Below are 15,176 nucleotides of genomic sequence, written 5' to 3' on the forward strand. Positions count from 1 at the left end.
ATCATTTGACCTATAGTGCCACTAGATGGCAGCAACACGTCACAAATTGATTGCCATCGAATTGTAGTAAAAAATTAAAATACAAATAAATAATTGGGTGTTGATTGAAGGGTTACTTCAATGTAAAAAATAAAAAGTATTATTCATGGTTCAGATGGTTTATTTGCTTGTTGTGTCAGATAGTGACTTCTTGTGTACCCGGATATCCGTGTTTCATAAGGCAATGTTCATGGGAAATTGAGTTTTTTGACTTACAATTCTTGAACAGAGTTTGCGCAGTAAGATTTACGTACGTTAACCAAACCCGCTTTCCTTACGCAGGTGGCGTACGGACGCTGTCTGTTTGCTCCTTGGAGATTCCCCTTCCTTCCTGGGCTGTTTGAGGTAAACGTACGCGGTAACAGCATTCTCGGTCATACCTGAAAAGAAACTGAATATTCGCCTTTGTCATTGTCCTGTCAGACATGGGACCATCGCAGAAAGCCTGAGTCTGACGGCTGGAAATGCTACGGAGCCTCAAACACACAACCCGGGAAACAACTTACCTCATCGATGGCTGTAAAAAGTTAACACTCATCGGCTGGAAACCAGGAATAAAACACGTTTACTGAACCGCAGGTAAGGCTTTTTTGGTACTAAAGTGCTTAGACATAACCCTTCTTGTTGGTCGTTTGTAATAGGCATCAATAATGTCTTTGTTTACAAGATACCGCTGTGTCCCCTTCATTTCGTTTTCTCAATGAAAGTTGGCTCCCCAGATAGATTACGTGCCAGCCTTCGGGGCGCACGGGCTTACAGTTTTCCACAGTTAGAGCTGTTATGTGACAGTGTGTCTTCTGCGTGGTTTTTCAGTGTGGTTAATGACAGTAGGCTATAATGTACCTATAATGTACTTTATGGAACATAAAGGTGAAAGGGTTGTATAGAGACAAGCACATCTGATGAGCAGGCAGAGCAGACTGAAACTTCATGAGACTTTGTACCTTAAAGGCCTAAACAAAATAACCCTATGAGCTTCTATACGGTCATGTCATGCTTTAAGTGTGTCCAATTGCCTTGTGATGACATTATCTGTTATCTTACTAATGACAACTTACAATGTACCGTGAAATCAACTCGCATCCTTCTTTCCTCTCTGCCCCCATTGGAGTCCCTGGAGAATAGTGCTGTAACTGATCCCTCTCCCAAGCACTGACTATTACAGCAGCTGTCTTCAGCCCTGCCTGGAAGAGGGACAGGTGGTTGGACAGGTGCAGCCTCTTAACAAAAGACTGTAGTGCACTGGTTTACACTAGTTAACTGTTCTATATGCTTTTACAGTAGCATATCCAAACTATGGCAAACTTCAAAAGCTGTAGCATGTTTGTTTTGGTCCAAGTTTGGCCTGATAAAAAACATTTTTGTTTTTATATCACGCACCAAAAATACAGGTAAAAATTAGTGAGATTTTCTCACACAAATCCATTTATTTATTAAAGCATGAACTTGGCATAATATGTTTCTTTTCTGATTTCTAATTGGTTGATCAAATATAACATAATTAATTTGTATTCATAATGTTATATTTGTGAATTTACTAAATTGCTGGTCTTTTGTGTTCTGTAAAAAATGTCCCGTCACCTATGTGTGTTTCTGTGTTGTGTTCATGTGATGGAGACGTTTCATAGCAAAGTTTCAGATCTAATAATAAACTATTATCTTATCTAACATCAAGCGGAAACAAATGTAATACCTTGTAATTGGCCTGAGAAAACCTTTGAGCCACATTTAAAGCTCAATTATAACGTCATAGTATCACTGTATTCCAGTAACTGAATCAGGCAAAAGCCTTCTCATCGAAACGCTATTCAGGACTGCCCTGGTTTAATATGTCTTAAAGCCAAAACCATTTTTTAACCTTGAATCAGCACATATCCATCTCTATAAGTAGGGCGTGATGACTTGTTAAATAAATAAATCAAACAAGCCGAATAATTACTTTATACAGTTCTAAAGAATTGTCATATTTCAGTTTTACACTTCGGTGGAATTTCACACAAGTCACGTTTTGTAAGCAAACTGGTTTTGCCTCAGTGAAGGAAGCAGTCATAGAGCTGTACAGGAACACACCCTTATACTTATGACTGTGGACGCATTGATGCAGATTGGTGAGTTTACTTTTCAATGTGTTTTAACTGGCTGCTTTATGTAACATCAGATGCACTCAGAAGTTGCTTGTGTGACTCAGCCCGGGTCTTTAAAGCAGATTTTTGCTGGAAAACAGTCAGTGCAAAGATACAGGGCGTGTGTTGGAGCAGAAGAGTGATATGAGGTGGAAGAAGAGGGAGAGGGGAAGTTTGAAGGCTTATCTCAGTAATGTGCATGGACAGTTGAGCAGTGATGAGTGTTGCAGCCACCAGTGTCATAAAGTTAACCCTTTACTACCACTTAAGCAGTTATTATTCCACAGTTTGTAATTTTTTCTGTAAATAATACATTTTAAGTAGTCAGTTCAGGGAAGTTATTGTAAACGTATCCAACTCGAGTTTGTTAAAGTCTTGTACTAGTCTATTTGTAACATCCATTAGTATGCACTGCCCTGCCCAGGCGTTATTCACAATAATGAGCGAGACCTTTAGCTTTGGCTCTATTGAGGTTTATTTAAATCTCTTGAACGCAGCCTTTCCTCCGACGCCAGTGCGCATGCGTCTTGCTGACACTCCAGTAATCCGGTGAGGAGGAGATTGCATCCTCGTTCACTGCGCCCAAGCTCCCGGGGAGGACAGATTTAAACCCGTTCATAAAATATTCAACGGAAGAATGTTAAACAGGGTATCAAAAGGACATTTGGAAGACTAACTTTTATTTTCCATGTGAATTCATCATCGAGGCGGCAACGGGACCGGAGCACGGATGTCTTTACGCAAGACAACGAGCCTTGCCATGGAGATATAAGGTGAACGCTAGCAGTAACGGACCCGGTTACATACGGCAATATAACGCTAAAATGTGAGGTCAAGTGTGCGTCTGTTGTGGCTATTTTACGCATTTGGCAGCAGCGTTTCTCCCGTTCACCGTGGCCTCTTAACGGTGCGTGGAGACGGACCCAGACCACCGTCGTATGGGCTACAATTAATTCATAGCCCACATGCGTTGACACGGGTTATTTTTCATGTTGCTACAAAGACTGGAGGCCACGTGACTTATTGGTTGACATTGCAGACGAGAAGGCACGCATTTGCGCTTCTCTGGTGTTTGGAAAACCCACTGGAATCAGTTGGTGTCCTTCAGCTCCTTTGCTTGCGCAGACGTGTATTGGCAAGCCCGCGGGACCAACGTAAATCAAAAGTGCAAGTTGATGAGCAAGACTGGCTTAGTTAGAAATGAACCTCTCAGACAGCATAACGTGGAGTCATCCGCTTGTCCTTGCACTGTCAGAGCACCACTACTTGTAAAGGTAACATTCTTCTTGGAGATATTTTCCAAGCATTGCTCCAGCTTTCCTGTTTTGGCATATTGTGTGCTAATTCTTTCGACTTTAAATCATTCCTTTCTCTTTCAAAAGATCCAAACATAACGTTATATCCTGTGGGAGAAAATGCAGCTGGGATGTTTTAGTCCATAACCTCCTCAGCAGCTGTTCGACTGAAAGATGAGACTTTCAATATTAGCATAGTTGTAGTTTTGCCAACACCCTTCCCAAGAAATGCACTGGAGGATACTACTACTGTGATCTCATGCGCTGGAACAACAAGATCCACCCAAATATTTGAGCTATCGACAAGGAACAGTGATGACTTTTTGTTGACTGTGGTGGATTGTTGTTTTTTTTGCAGTAGAGATGCAGATTTTCAGAACACCTTTTCACTGGATTCTGCTGAACGCTTGGAAAGGGGAGAGGAGTCCGGCATGAGGCTGTACAGACCTAGGAGATTTGTCAGAAGGAACGCAGGCGGAATTATGAGTGGGGCTACAAAAGACTGTACAAGAGGGGAGACGCACAAGTGTGAGAATTTGGCATTTTCACCCCTCTAAAACCAGCTGTTGGGGTTGGATTCTGAGAGCCAGTACTTGCTTGAACAGTCTGAACTTTTTTGCGTAGTGATACACATTTTGGTGTTCAAGGAAATTAAATAAAACCCAATTTGAAGCAGGATTGAGCAGGATGTTAACGTTCTACTGAAAGTTGCACACTAAGGGAAAAAGGACTCTCATTTCCCCTTGTAAGTGCATGGTGAAACTCCTATTGCCGTGGTGATGGGGAGCTCCGCCTCATCTCTCACCGGAGAAACAGAGTCGGACCATGGCTTCAGCACCACGCAGTACCCGTCGTCGCCTCCTATGGGCTGGCTCCGGAACAGCCACAGCAGTCCGGTCTGGGGCACCACCTTCATCACACGGCAGCAGCAGCCCCCACTGCCCCATCGCGAGCGCAGGTAAGAGGCCAGCCAGACCATCCAACCGCGAGTCAAGTCATCTTTCACTTGAGTGCGCCCGCAACATTGACTTCTACAGTGGCGAGCGGAGGTGTTGTGTTACTGTTTATAGTAGCATTTAGACTTAACTGTAAATGGCAGGAGGTCCACAGGGCAGTTAAAAGCACCATTATATGTAAGCACACAACATCACAACTCGCTCAAAGCATCTATCAACACCTATTTGAGTTATGCCATCCTAGGAAATCCCTTTCTGACTAGTTTTATTCATCACATATACATATTTATCTGCACAAGAGACAACCAAAGTGCGGCTTTATGAGAGTGGTTAGTAATGCTGTTAATAATGCATTAAGTGATCTAGCTTGGGAATGCTATTTGCACTGCTACATGACTTTGTTATGAACTGGGTTATTTAAAGGGTCCATATAATATAACGTGCTTTTCTGATCTATGTCATAATGTTGTTTCCTCATCAAAAACCATACCTAGAGTTTTGATTTGTATAATTCACGCATGTTTAACACTTAAAAGACTGCATATTTAGACTGAGTTCTTCTCTCAAATAGAAAACACTCTGTTCCACCTTGTGATGTCATGTGGTAATAAAAGAAGCGATCCACTATGTCAGTGCTATACACCTTCAGTAGAATCATTTGGCAGTTCCAGGGCTGAAATCATCCCGTCTCTACTGAAATGAAGCTGTTAACTTGAAAACTAGTCCTTCATATGACATCACAAGGTGGAACAGAGCATTTTGATCTTTAGAGATGTAGACAGACTAATAATGCTAATTACTCAAATATGTGTGGGTGAAGCAAAATATAACTCCAGGAAGGTTTTGATGATGCCATTCTAACATGGCATCGATTTTGTGTAATATAGGACCTTCAGGTAACGTAATCCGTTTCTGAAACATGATTTATAGCAATTTATGTTCAAATTTGCTCTCAGTTGTTCCTGTGTTACATTACCACATTTAACATAAGCTACAGACCAACAGACCTATGTGCAGATAATAATTAATCCTTATTTAACACTAACCCTAATAATCACATGGATACTAACTTAAATTCTCCATTAGCATTCTAGTTAAATACTTGTTGTATTGAGCGGAGTCTTACAAACACTTCCGCTTACTGCTTGTTTCTTTCAAACATTACTCTTGAATTCTGTTTGAACAACAACTCTCCTCCCAGCATTGTCCCCAATCTACTGATACTCTGAGGGCTTATCTTATCAAAGCCTGTATTTTCATGTATTGCTATGATGCACCCAAAATGAACCTAAGCCGGATTTGTCCCTTTAAATCCCACCCCTTTGCGTTTCCCTGAGCACAAACTGTACATCTGTGCTTGGACTATTTAGGCAGTGCTCCATGAATTGTTCGGACAGCTAGAGTGACCTGACCCCTGTAAGCCTATTGCCATAACTGCTGAATAGTAATTTCAAAATGCTTTGTTATTGTTTTGTTGCTGAAAAACTGCTTCTTTGGTTGAAAAGCACTACTGATAATAACAAGAACTACTTCATACCTGCTGGATCTATATTTTACTTTTCCAATGCGCCTGGGCTTTTATGGAGCCAACAGCTGCTATAATTCATCCAGGTTTGTGTCAAGCAGAGCCTACTATTAGTGCCATTCAAATAAACAGTGTTTCTTAGTATCGACGGGATGAAAAATATCAATTCAGTTAGTGCTTGGGAAGAAAGCATGTGCTGCAGTAATCCATTGTTCCAGTCACTGTTTTCTGAATTACTGTCAACACATTGGAGAGGCCATCAGCTGCATTTAAAAGTATGAATCCACCATTGCTGATACTGAGTGACTTGTCGCTTTCCTCACGGGGACATGTTTCCTGTAGTTCCCTCTGCTTTTCGGGTCACGTCTCTTGCCGGCGATGGGCCGCCCGGAGTGTATTGGAGGAGTTGCTGAGTCACTCAGAGCAGTGTGGTCCGGTTGTTAGTTATTGATTTTCAGAGAGCCTGATCACATTTCCCCACAATAGATGTCATCATTAATTCAGCAGCAGTCTCCCCTCAGCCTTTCATCTTTCTTGATTCCTGCCCTCCACTGTCAGTAGTTCATTGCTGTTGCTCTATGTTTAACAGTTAAGAGTGTCATGGATGTTAGCTCGTGGTATTTGTCAACTATAGATCTGCCCAGTCGTTAAATCTATGTGGATACAAGCACAGAAGCATTACAGTATACTGCTGAATTGATGGCAATGTCCACTGTTTGATTTGTTAAAATATATATAAATAAAATCATTCATTCATATATATGTATATATATATATATATATATATATATATATATATATATATATATATATATATATATATATATATATATAAAATGAATAATTTACCTTGAGTTTCTGGAATGTACTCCCTGTACACTCCCTATCCTTGGCCCCTTCAACAAGGTGAGAAAACGAGGCCATAGCTCCGGTGATGTCTGAAGGGGGAAAGCTGGTGCAGTGTTGGGAAATCAATGAATATACTAGAACTCTACATTGCTTTTTGAACAGTACATTTGTAAGTAAAGCTCCAGTAATAATTATCAATTGGTCATTGCTCAATCAATAATTAAAATAGCCCAGTTATCAAACAACAAAATATTGTGCCTTTAAAGAACTTTTAACTCCATGATATTATGGTTTCCCCTCCTTAATCCAGTTTTGTTGATGTTGATGATTTTTATAGTAACGTTTCTAGTTATAATTTGGAAATTATAACTAAATTCTAGGGCTGCAGTTCACTAGTGAACGTAATGGTCAACTGATCAATTGGTCATCTAAAAAGGGGCCATAGCAAAAGCGTACTATTGCCCATCACTGGCGGACCCAAAACTGCACTCACAAGACCACAACTGCACAGGAGTTAATGCTAAAACATTTATGCAGAAAAATGTACTAGGAAACAATATAAAGATGGATTCAAACTTGTGAGCATGTTTTTAATTTTTACATTAATAAATACCAAAAAAAAACAAATCTTCAGCTAACTATCTCAGTCAGTAATTATCTTATACCTCATTACCTAAACAAATGATTAGTTGACTAATACAAACTTTGGCCAAGAAAGACTCCCATCAACCAAATGTATCTGAATTTATAGATATTTGATATTTTTACTTTTTGTAATTAAGTAAAAGTAAAAGTACTGAAATGTTTCTAACTTAATACTGTTATTAGACATTCTTCCCACTCCTGTATATTTATCTCAACATACATAACCTGTAAGTTGTGGAAAATGCTGTCTATTTGACCTCTGCTCCACCAGGGCTTCTACTTTCAGTGTCACACCATCTAGGCCTACCTGGTTTTATTTAGCAGCTTCTCTGTTTTGTCCATACACTATGTTCATCACTGTAGCAACAAGCCCCTCCCCCTTAACTGACCCCACACCCATCAGCTGAGCCTCTAAACCCATGCCCATAAACATATAGGCATTAGACTGCCTTTTACCCAGCTCCACTGATCCGTCCGGTGATGCTAAAGCTTTCAATATGCGGTACATTAGAACTCAGAGCATGGCCTCTTATCTGCTGCTACTCCTTTCTCCACACAAACACACAGCTAAACTTTATAGGGTTTGGCAAGCTGTAGACCACTGTGACGAAGCAGCAAATCTTCGAATAACACGAAGACTGTGCCATATACATTTATTGTTTTAACCCACCTATAGTAGACATGAAAGCCAGTGCAACAATGCTTTCCATGCATTGATGAAAATTGCTTTTGAATGAAAACAATTTTGGACAACCATGGTTTCTCTTAGGGCTCGGCAATATGCCAAAAATGTTTATACAACATGAGGAACAAAATGATTGATTATCTCAATTTTTGATTCTATTCTAATCTTCTAATAATATCTCTTCTAATTTTAATTTCCTCAACATAAGCAGCGCAGACTTTTAACGATTATTTAACACAAAGATATGCTTCAAACTTTGAACTCTTCTCCAAACCACATGTTTTTGCTGACAGAGGATTGGCTGTGGACCTCTCGATTAAAAAGAGCCAAGTATATGACAGTTAGAAATGAACTGATCTCCATCAGTTAAAATGGGATGATTTGCATAGCCTTATATCTTATGATTATTATCTTTTAAACACACCACACAGGATTTTTCAGTATTGTACCATTTTTAAATGTGCATCACAAAACACAGGCCACAGACATGAAGAGAATAGTATGACAATTTAAATCTCTAAGCACAAAGACTGCAGCGAAGAGACCTTGCACCACAAGATGAAAAAACCAAGCTAACAAAGCTAGCGCACCTCTGTCAGCTGTTTCCTGTTTAGAATAAAAACACTCACTTTGAGACTCTAAAGTGTTCAAAAGACCCGGGTATTACACTTTGAGTTTAGATGTCAAAACTGTGTTATTATTTGTGAAACATGGTGCTGTAGTTCAGATAAATGCTTTCATTGTGCTGAAGTTTGGCAATAAACTACATAAAAAATAGTGTTGTTTGTGTTGTGTGTGTTGAGGAACGACTCTTGCTTCAAACTGGACTAATATCCTTTTGTGGACCGGTTGCTATTATTCAAAGGACACATTCTAATGGATAATATGGATGAGATGCTGCAGTATAACTTTACAACTTTACAAGTGGTCAGTAATAAAATCCCCTATTATTTTTCACTATTGCCTGAGTTTATCTCTTGCGCCTCCCTGTCCGTCACTCTGTCTGCTCCTGACTGGTGGCTGCCCTTGGCTGGTGCATTAGTGGTGATGTTTTGTGATGGTCGCACTTACACCACACACCAAGAGAGCAGCAGATTTTAAAAAGCATACAAAGACACAAATTTAGATCACGCTTCCCCAAAATTAGGGGGAAGCAAATGGGGTTCTAAATCATGCAAATTATCCTGTGGTGTGTGGCAAGTTTCAGGTGCCGGGTAGGAGATGGTACTGAGAGCAACAAATACCCAGACACCGTTATGGAGATCCTCAGTTCCAGTCAAATTCAATGACCTACCTGTCTGGCCGTTTTTCTGAGCTTATATAATCAGAATTTGGATGGCCTATCATTTTAATACACCAAAAGCATTGGTCCCATACAGCTCTATCTGATCTCCGGCTCGACAGTATTGGCTGCACTTGAAGAGCGGGGCTTAAACTGAGCGTGTACTCCCCAGAGGGACCCCACTGTTTCCACTGCTTCCTCCTGTTCCACTATGATGGATGATGGCGCTTCCACTGGCCGGTCTCCCTTTAATTGGATTAAAACTGGTCCAGTTGGATTGGAGCGGCCTGATCACTGGCTCTGTGCTAATGTCTGAATGATTTCACCATGTTCAGTGCCCACTGGAGAGGACAGGGCCGCGTCAGGACACTCTCTGAACACCCAAATAGCGCTGGCGTACGGCTGCCTGTCACAACGTGGACATCTTTGAAGCCACTGCATTGATATTTGAAAAAACACAGGCTGTTGGCTCCTCTCTGACATGATTCCACATTCTCCCACTCCTGTTGCCATGGAAATCTGTAGCATATGTTCGCTAACCTAATTCAGTGGGGCCTTGGATAAGACCACACATGCTAACCTGGCTGTCACACAGAGAAATAAAGGGTGTGCAAATTGTGTCTCGGGCAAAAACACTTCTTAATCCATAATTAGGTTTGGATCAACCATATGTCTGAAATATTCATTTAAAACGGTTCTAAAAACAGGGTTGAAGCATTTATAGATGTGGGAAAATGTATGTGTCATCCTGTTTACATTGTTGCATTCATTTGACTGTATTGTAGCACAGTAATATATGCACTGCAATAATAGCCTACTATAAATCTCAACCGTCAAACAAGTCTTTACTAGATGAAGATAATGATTGGATGTCTCCGAACTCTCATTTATAAGTTTGCTTTATGAATAATTTTTGGGGGGCAGAAAAATGAAAAATCTAATCGAAATCTCAATTTGAATGATCATATCAGCATGTTGTGAACACTGCTGTTGACTTAATCCTACTACAATTAAAACATAAATCACAAATCCAATCACATTACTTGTCAAAAGTTGTTCAATCCTCAAATATTACCTCTATTCACCATTATGAATAAGAGCTGCAAAATTAATCACAATGAAATCAAAATATGAATGGTCCCAACTAGGCAATCACATAGAATACATTTATTTAAGTACCATATTCTTGTTCAAGCAAAAAGCGATCTTGTCTTCTTATCTAAAAAACTGCTAACCCTGTAGTTCAGACCTCTACAGACACTTCTGAAATGGATTTGATTCTTGTATTAGTTTCAGATTCAGTCTTCTCTCAAATGTTGAAGTGTGTATGAAAATTTTGACAGTTCTCTAATTTCTACATCCGTTGGTGAGACCCGTTATATACCAGTGAAGAAGCAGTTTATGAAGAAAAGTTGAGAAATATGTTGAAAATTACAGAAAGTGGAGACTTCTGTTTTAGAGTTCCATATTGATGATATAATGCTAAAAAAATTTCTATACAAAAGTTGAGCACAATTTACACGAACACATTTTTGGTTAAACTTTTATCTGTCAAATTAGAGGACTTTTGGCCCAGTACACGACATGGTTGCAAGTAGCTTTAAAATGTGACCTTTGAACAGGGTCCTACCATCTAAACATAAAACACATATCAAATCGCAATGCTTGTCAGATAAATTGCCTTTAGATACATCTCCAAACTCATGCAGCGCTACTACGAATGCCCATTTTCTGCAGGTTAAATATACAGCATGGTTTAACAGGAAGTAGGTTTGCCCTCACAGCTTTCCTGGTGTCAGCAGTCCTGTGCCCTCATCCCATGCCCCTTTGCAGCACCTATGTTATCACTCCAGTACAGTTTGTGGAGCATCCTGCAGGTTTTACTCTGTCTCTCTGGCCGGAGCGATCCACCCACTCACGCTGACAGTTTCCCCTGTTTAAAGATTCAAATGTCTGAAGCCGTCTTTTCCGCTGACACATTCACCCGTCAAAAAAATGGTTTCAGCCTGTGAATTTTTTACCAAGGGCACTGCAGAGGTCAGGCATTATTGTTCATTTTTGCATTTCTTCATTTTGTGCCCTTGCTCATGTTATTTTGAGGGCATTTTTGGTCACAATTCTAGGTCATGGGGCTACGATGCTGAGATTGTGCTGGCATAAAAACTGCAGCTGTACAGAAGTGTTGTGGACCATAGACAAACTGAGAGGCTCTTGTACATTCACACAACGTCGCCATTGTTTCTGAGGGACATCGCCGCAAGTGCATCCTCACAAGAGAAGAGCATTTAGTGGACTTTTTAAAACCATTCCCTGCAGACTCACTGAGCTGTACCAAAGCAGTGTTTAGGCCTGAGGACAGAGGTTCAAAGGGCTCTTTGTCTTTTGTGGTTTGAGTTTAAAAACATGATTTGTTTTGTCTCGGTCTTCATGAATGGCCTGTTTAAATGGTAGTCTCGCTAAAGAAATCTGATTGTTCTCTCAGATAATAAACAAAATCAGTGGGAGCCTTAATAAAGCTTGGCGTGATTAAAATCCAATTGGGATGTCATTCTTGTGATGATGGGCTATTTTGGTCAAATCAAAATTCTGTCTTTATTTGATTGCTTAGTGGATTAATCGGTCAGTGGAGTCTTAGTCGACCAAAATATGTATTAGGTGGCTTATATAAGGATTTATATGGGACAACAGCAGAAAGGAGAAGTTAGTCAGTGAGTTAGCTGGAGATTTGGTATTTTCGGTATTTATATGTTAAAAGGCAGATTAAACTCAATAGTTTAATCTGTCTTTATATAAATACTTGTTTCCTAGTTCCTTTTTTTTCTGCATAAATGGTTGTTTTTGCATGAATTCCCCTGCAGTTGTAGTGAGTGCAGTTTAGTCAGATACATACCAGAAACATACCTCATAGTTTTGAGAGTTTTTGCCACAGACCCATTTTAGTCAACTAATGGGTCGGCAGGACTTGTCTTTAGTTGACCAAGAATTTGTTATGTCAACTACAGCCCTACTAAGTTCATATTTTCTCCTGAATGTAGCTCTTTGCTCAAACGAAAACTCTTCTTCCCTATAGATATAATTTGTCTTCCATAGCAATACAGTGAGTGACAGGTGAGTTTAACCAATTGTAATCAAGTATTACATTTTAGAAGTTAATATGAATCATAATGTAATCAAATTCGTGATCTGGCTTCAAGAAATTGTTATTCCTTTTTTTTTTTTTTTTTTTTTTTATAAAGCATTTTGCCCTCCTCTGTTCCTCAACGTTAAGTAGGCCAAGTTAGTATTTTTGGCATACTTTATTCTCACACCTCACTCAACCATAATCTGACTCATCATCTTTTCTCTTCAGTTTCTGTTGAGTCTACTACCTTCAGTTTCAATTAAAAGGTTTCTTTGACTTGGCAAACCACCACTAACCCACAATGAAGTGATAAACACATGTTTTTTAGCTGTAAAACGTAAGCCGAGCAGCCACATTCTTGCCTTAAGTGGCTCGCCGATGCATTGTGGACGCTCTGTGGAGTGTGTGAAGAATTTGCAGAAGTGCTGATGGTTGGAGTCAGGAGAGTGTGCTCAGATGTTCGGGAATGTTTCAGCCTTCATTATCCATTTTCACAGGCGTCTGATCCACCGCCTCTGATAAGTCTCATCTTTAATAACAAGCCGTGCTCCATTGAACTGGAATTACTTCTTCTCTGCCTCTCAGCTGGCAGCTTCAGCTTCAGTCAGTGCTTGAGTGGAGGAAGAAAAGTCATGAAGAAACATATTTTTATTTGTGCTCAGCGTTATCACAGTTTTATTACAGGTCCCTCAAATGCTCTGAATATAAAGGGCACGTATTATGCTATTTTGTGATTTTATAATGTTGTTTCCTCATCAAAAACATACCTGGACTTATGTTTTGGTTCATTCACACACATTTACATTCATGTTTAACACGCAAATCCTGCATATTTAGGCTGAGTTTCTCTCAAACAGAAAACACTCTCCTATACCTTGTGATGTCATGTGGCAGTACAGGAAGTGTGCCGCTGTGCTTTTTAAACTCCATGCCTTCACTCGAATCATTTGGATAATTTCAGCCCTGGAATTGCATATCTCTACTGCATTAAAGGCATAAAGTAGCTGTTAACTTAAACTATCCATTCATGACATCAAAAGGTGGAACACAGCATTTGGAGCCTTGGAGATCTAGACTAATAATAAAGAGTTGCTCAAAAATGTGTGAATGAAACAAAGCACAACTCTGGGAATTTTTTCGAGGTAACTACATTATAACATGGCTTAAAGCTAACAAGTGTCAATTATGTGTGATATTGGACCTTTAAGTAACTTTAAATGTTTGATAAGTCATCATTTTTACGTCTATAGCCTTTCTGTGGTGTGTAAATAAAATGCGTCACTTTATTTAGGTGGACATCTGGAAGCTGTCCGAGCTGAGTCTACATCCAGTTATCAGCCCCACACAGGCTCCCCAGCCCCAGACACAGTATTTATCAACACGTTCATACAGCCCTGGGGAGGTGAGCCTCTTTATACCATGATGGCAGATAAACTGTGGGTTTCTGTGGGTAAATTACCTGCAGCGGTGGAAAGGCAAAATGTACGAGACAAAGTAGGATGCATCAGCTCAAGGACAGACCGGCCTCACTATGCACACTGGAGGTGGACTCAGAGGGTGCTGTCAGTTTGCTAGTAGAATATAGACTCCTATACAATATACACTGCTAGCACAGTGGAATCTAGGCTAGTGGCAAAATTTCAGCTTGATTTCAATACTAAGAATAGACATGATACTCAGTACCAATTTTGATTTTGTGTACTCCATCAGTCATCCAGGTATGGTCCATAGTAACTCATACTTCATTGTGTGGTCTTCTCCTTGTGCTAGTACAGCTCAAGATCAATCTAAGGCTAGTCATTTCTGGTTAATTTTCATTCACTTCTGTCCTGTGAATGTGACTTTTTTGTATCAATTCTTGCTACTAGAGGATCTAGTTTGGATACAAATTTTAGTATCTGTTTAATATCTGATTTTCGTTACTTCTCACATTCCTACTCTAGGCTCAGTAAGTATAGGAGGATGTGGATGAGAGAACAGTTCTTCTTGTACCACTCAAACTCTTGAGAAACAATAGGCTTTTTTATGTTATAAACAATATAAAAATTAAAATTTGATTAAGCAATCCAGTTTTCTCAACCAGCTTAATTAAAACATCCACAAAGTCCTGCGTTCATATCTACCATCTCTCCCTATCGCCGTGTTGCTAATTGAACTATTGCTTAAAAACTGATAACATCCATTCGTGAAAGAAACTTAATTCACGTTGTTTGCTCATCTAAAAACAAGTACCACCAAAAACAGCCATTTTAATTTCTGAAATGTGAAATGACAAGAACAGTATCCACATAAGCATAAATAAGCATAACTGATACTTTAGCAATAAGTTGTATTTTTAAGCATTCATATGTATCTATCTATCTATGTGTCTTGTTAGCATGTTTGCTTCGATTAGTCTCCTCAGGCCTTGAGCTGCACCTATAGCCCCTCCTCAAAGAGACGTCAAGGTTTTGTGTTAGGCCTTATCCACCTCCGTTTGAGCCCTGTACATTATTCAGAAGGAGAGCCCCCTGCTAAGGCACACATCCACCTCTCCTGCAACTCCTGCTGGCCATGTTCAATATTCAAACTCCCCTCACCGCTCCTGGACACGTAGCCTGCTTCATTTAGAGAGCATTTGTCTGGCTGGCAGTGCAAATTGTATGACAAGTGTGCT

The 15,176-nt window shown here is 39.9% G+C and overlaps 1 protein-coding gene across 1 annotated transcript in view; it reads left to right on the forward strand.

Annotated features, from left to right (window-relative positions):
* Positions 1-357: 357 nt before the first annotated feature.
* Positions 358-15,176, forward strand: part of capn15 (calpain 15) — a 49,048-nt gene continuing 34,229 nt past the window's right edge. The window contains exon 1 of the mRNA XM_020924224.2: positions 358-618. The gene's annotated coding sequence lies outside the window, so the exon portion shown is untranslated. The remainder of the gene's footprint in view (positions 619-15,176) is intronic.

Source organism: Boleophthalmus pectinirostris, unplaced genomic scaffold (genome assembly GCF_026225935.1).
Source record: "Boleophthalmus pectinirostris isolate CB_2022bp ecotype Guang Dong unplaced genomic scaffold, ASM2622593v1 HiC_scaffold_14, whole genome shotgun sequence".
Lineage (NCBI taxonomy): Eukaryota > Metazoa > Chordata > Actinopteri > Gobiiformes > Gobiidae > Boleophthalmus > Boleophthalmus pectinirostris.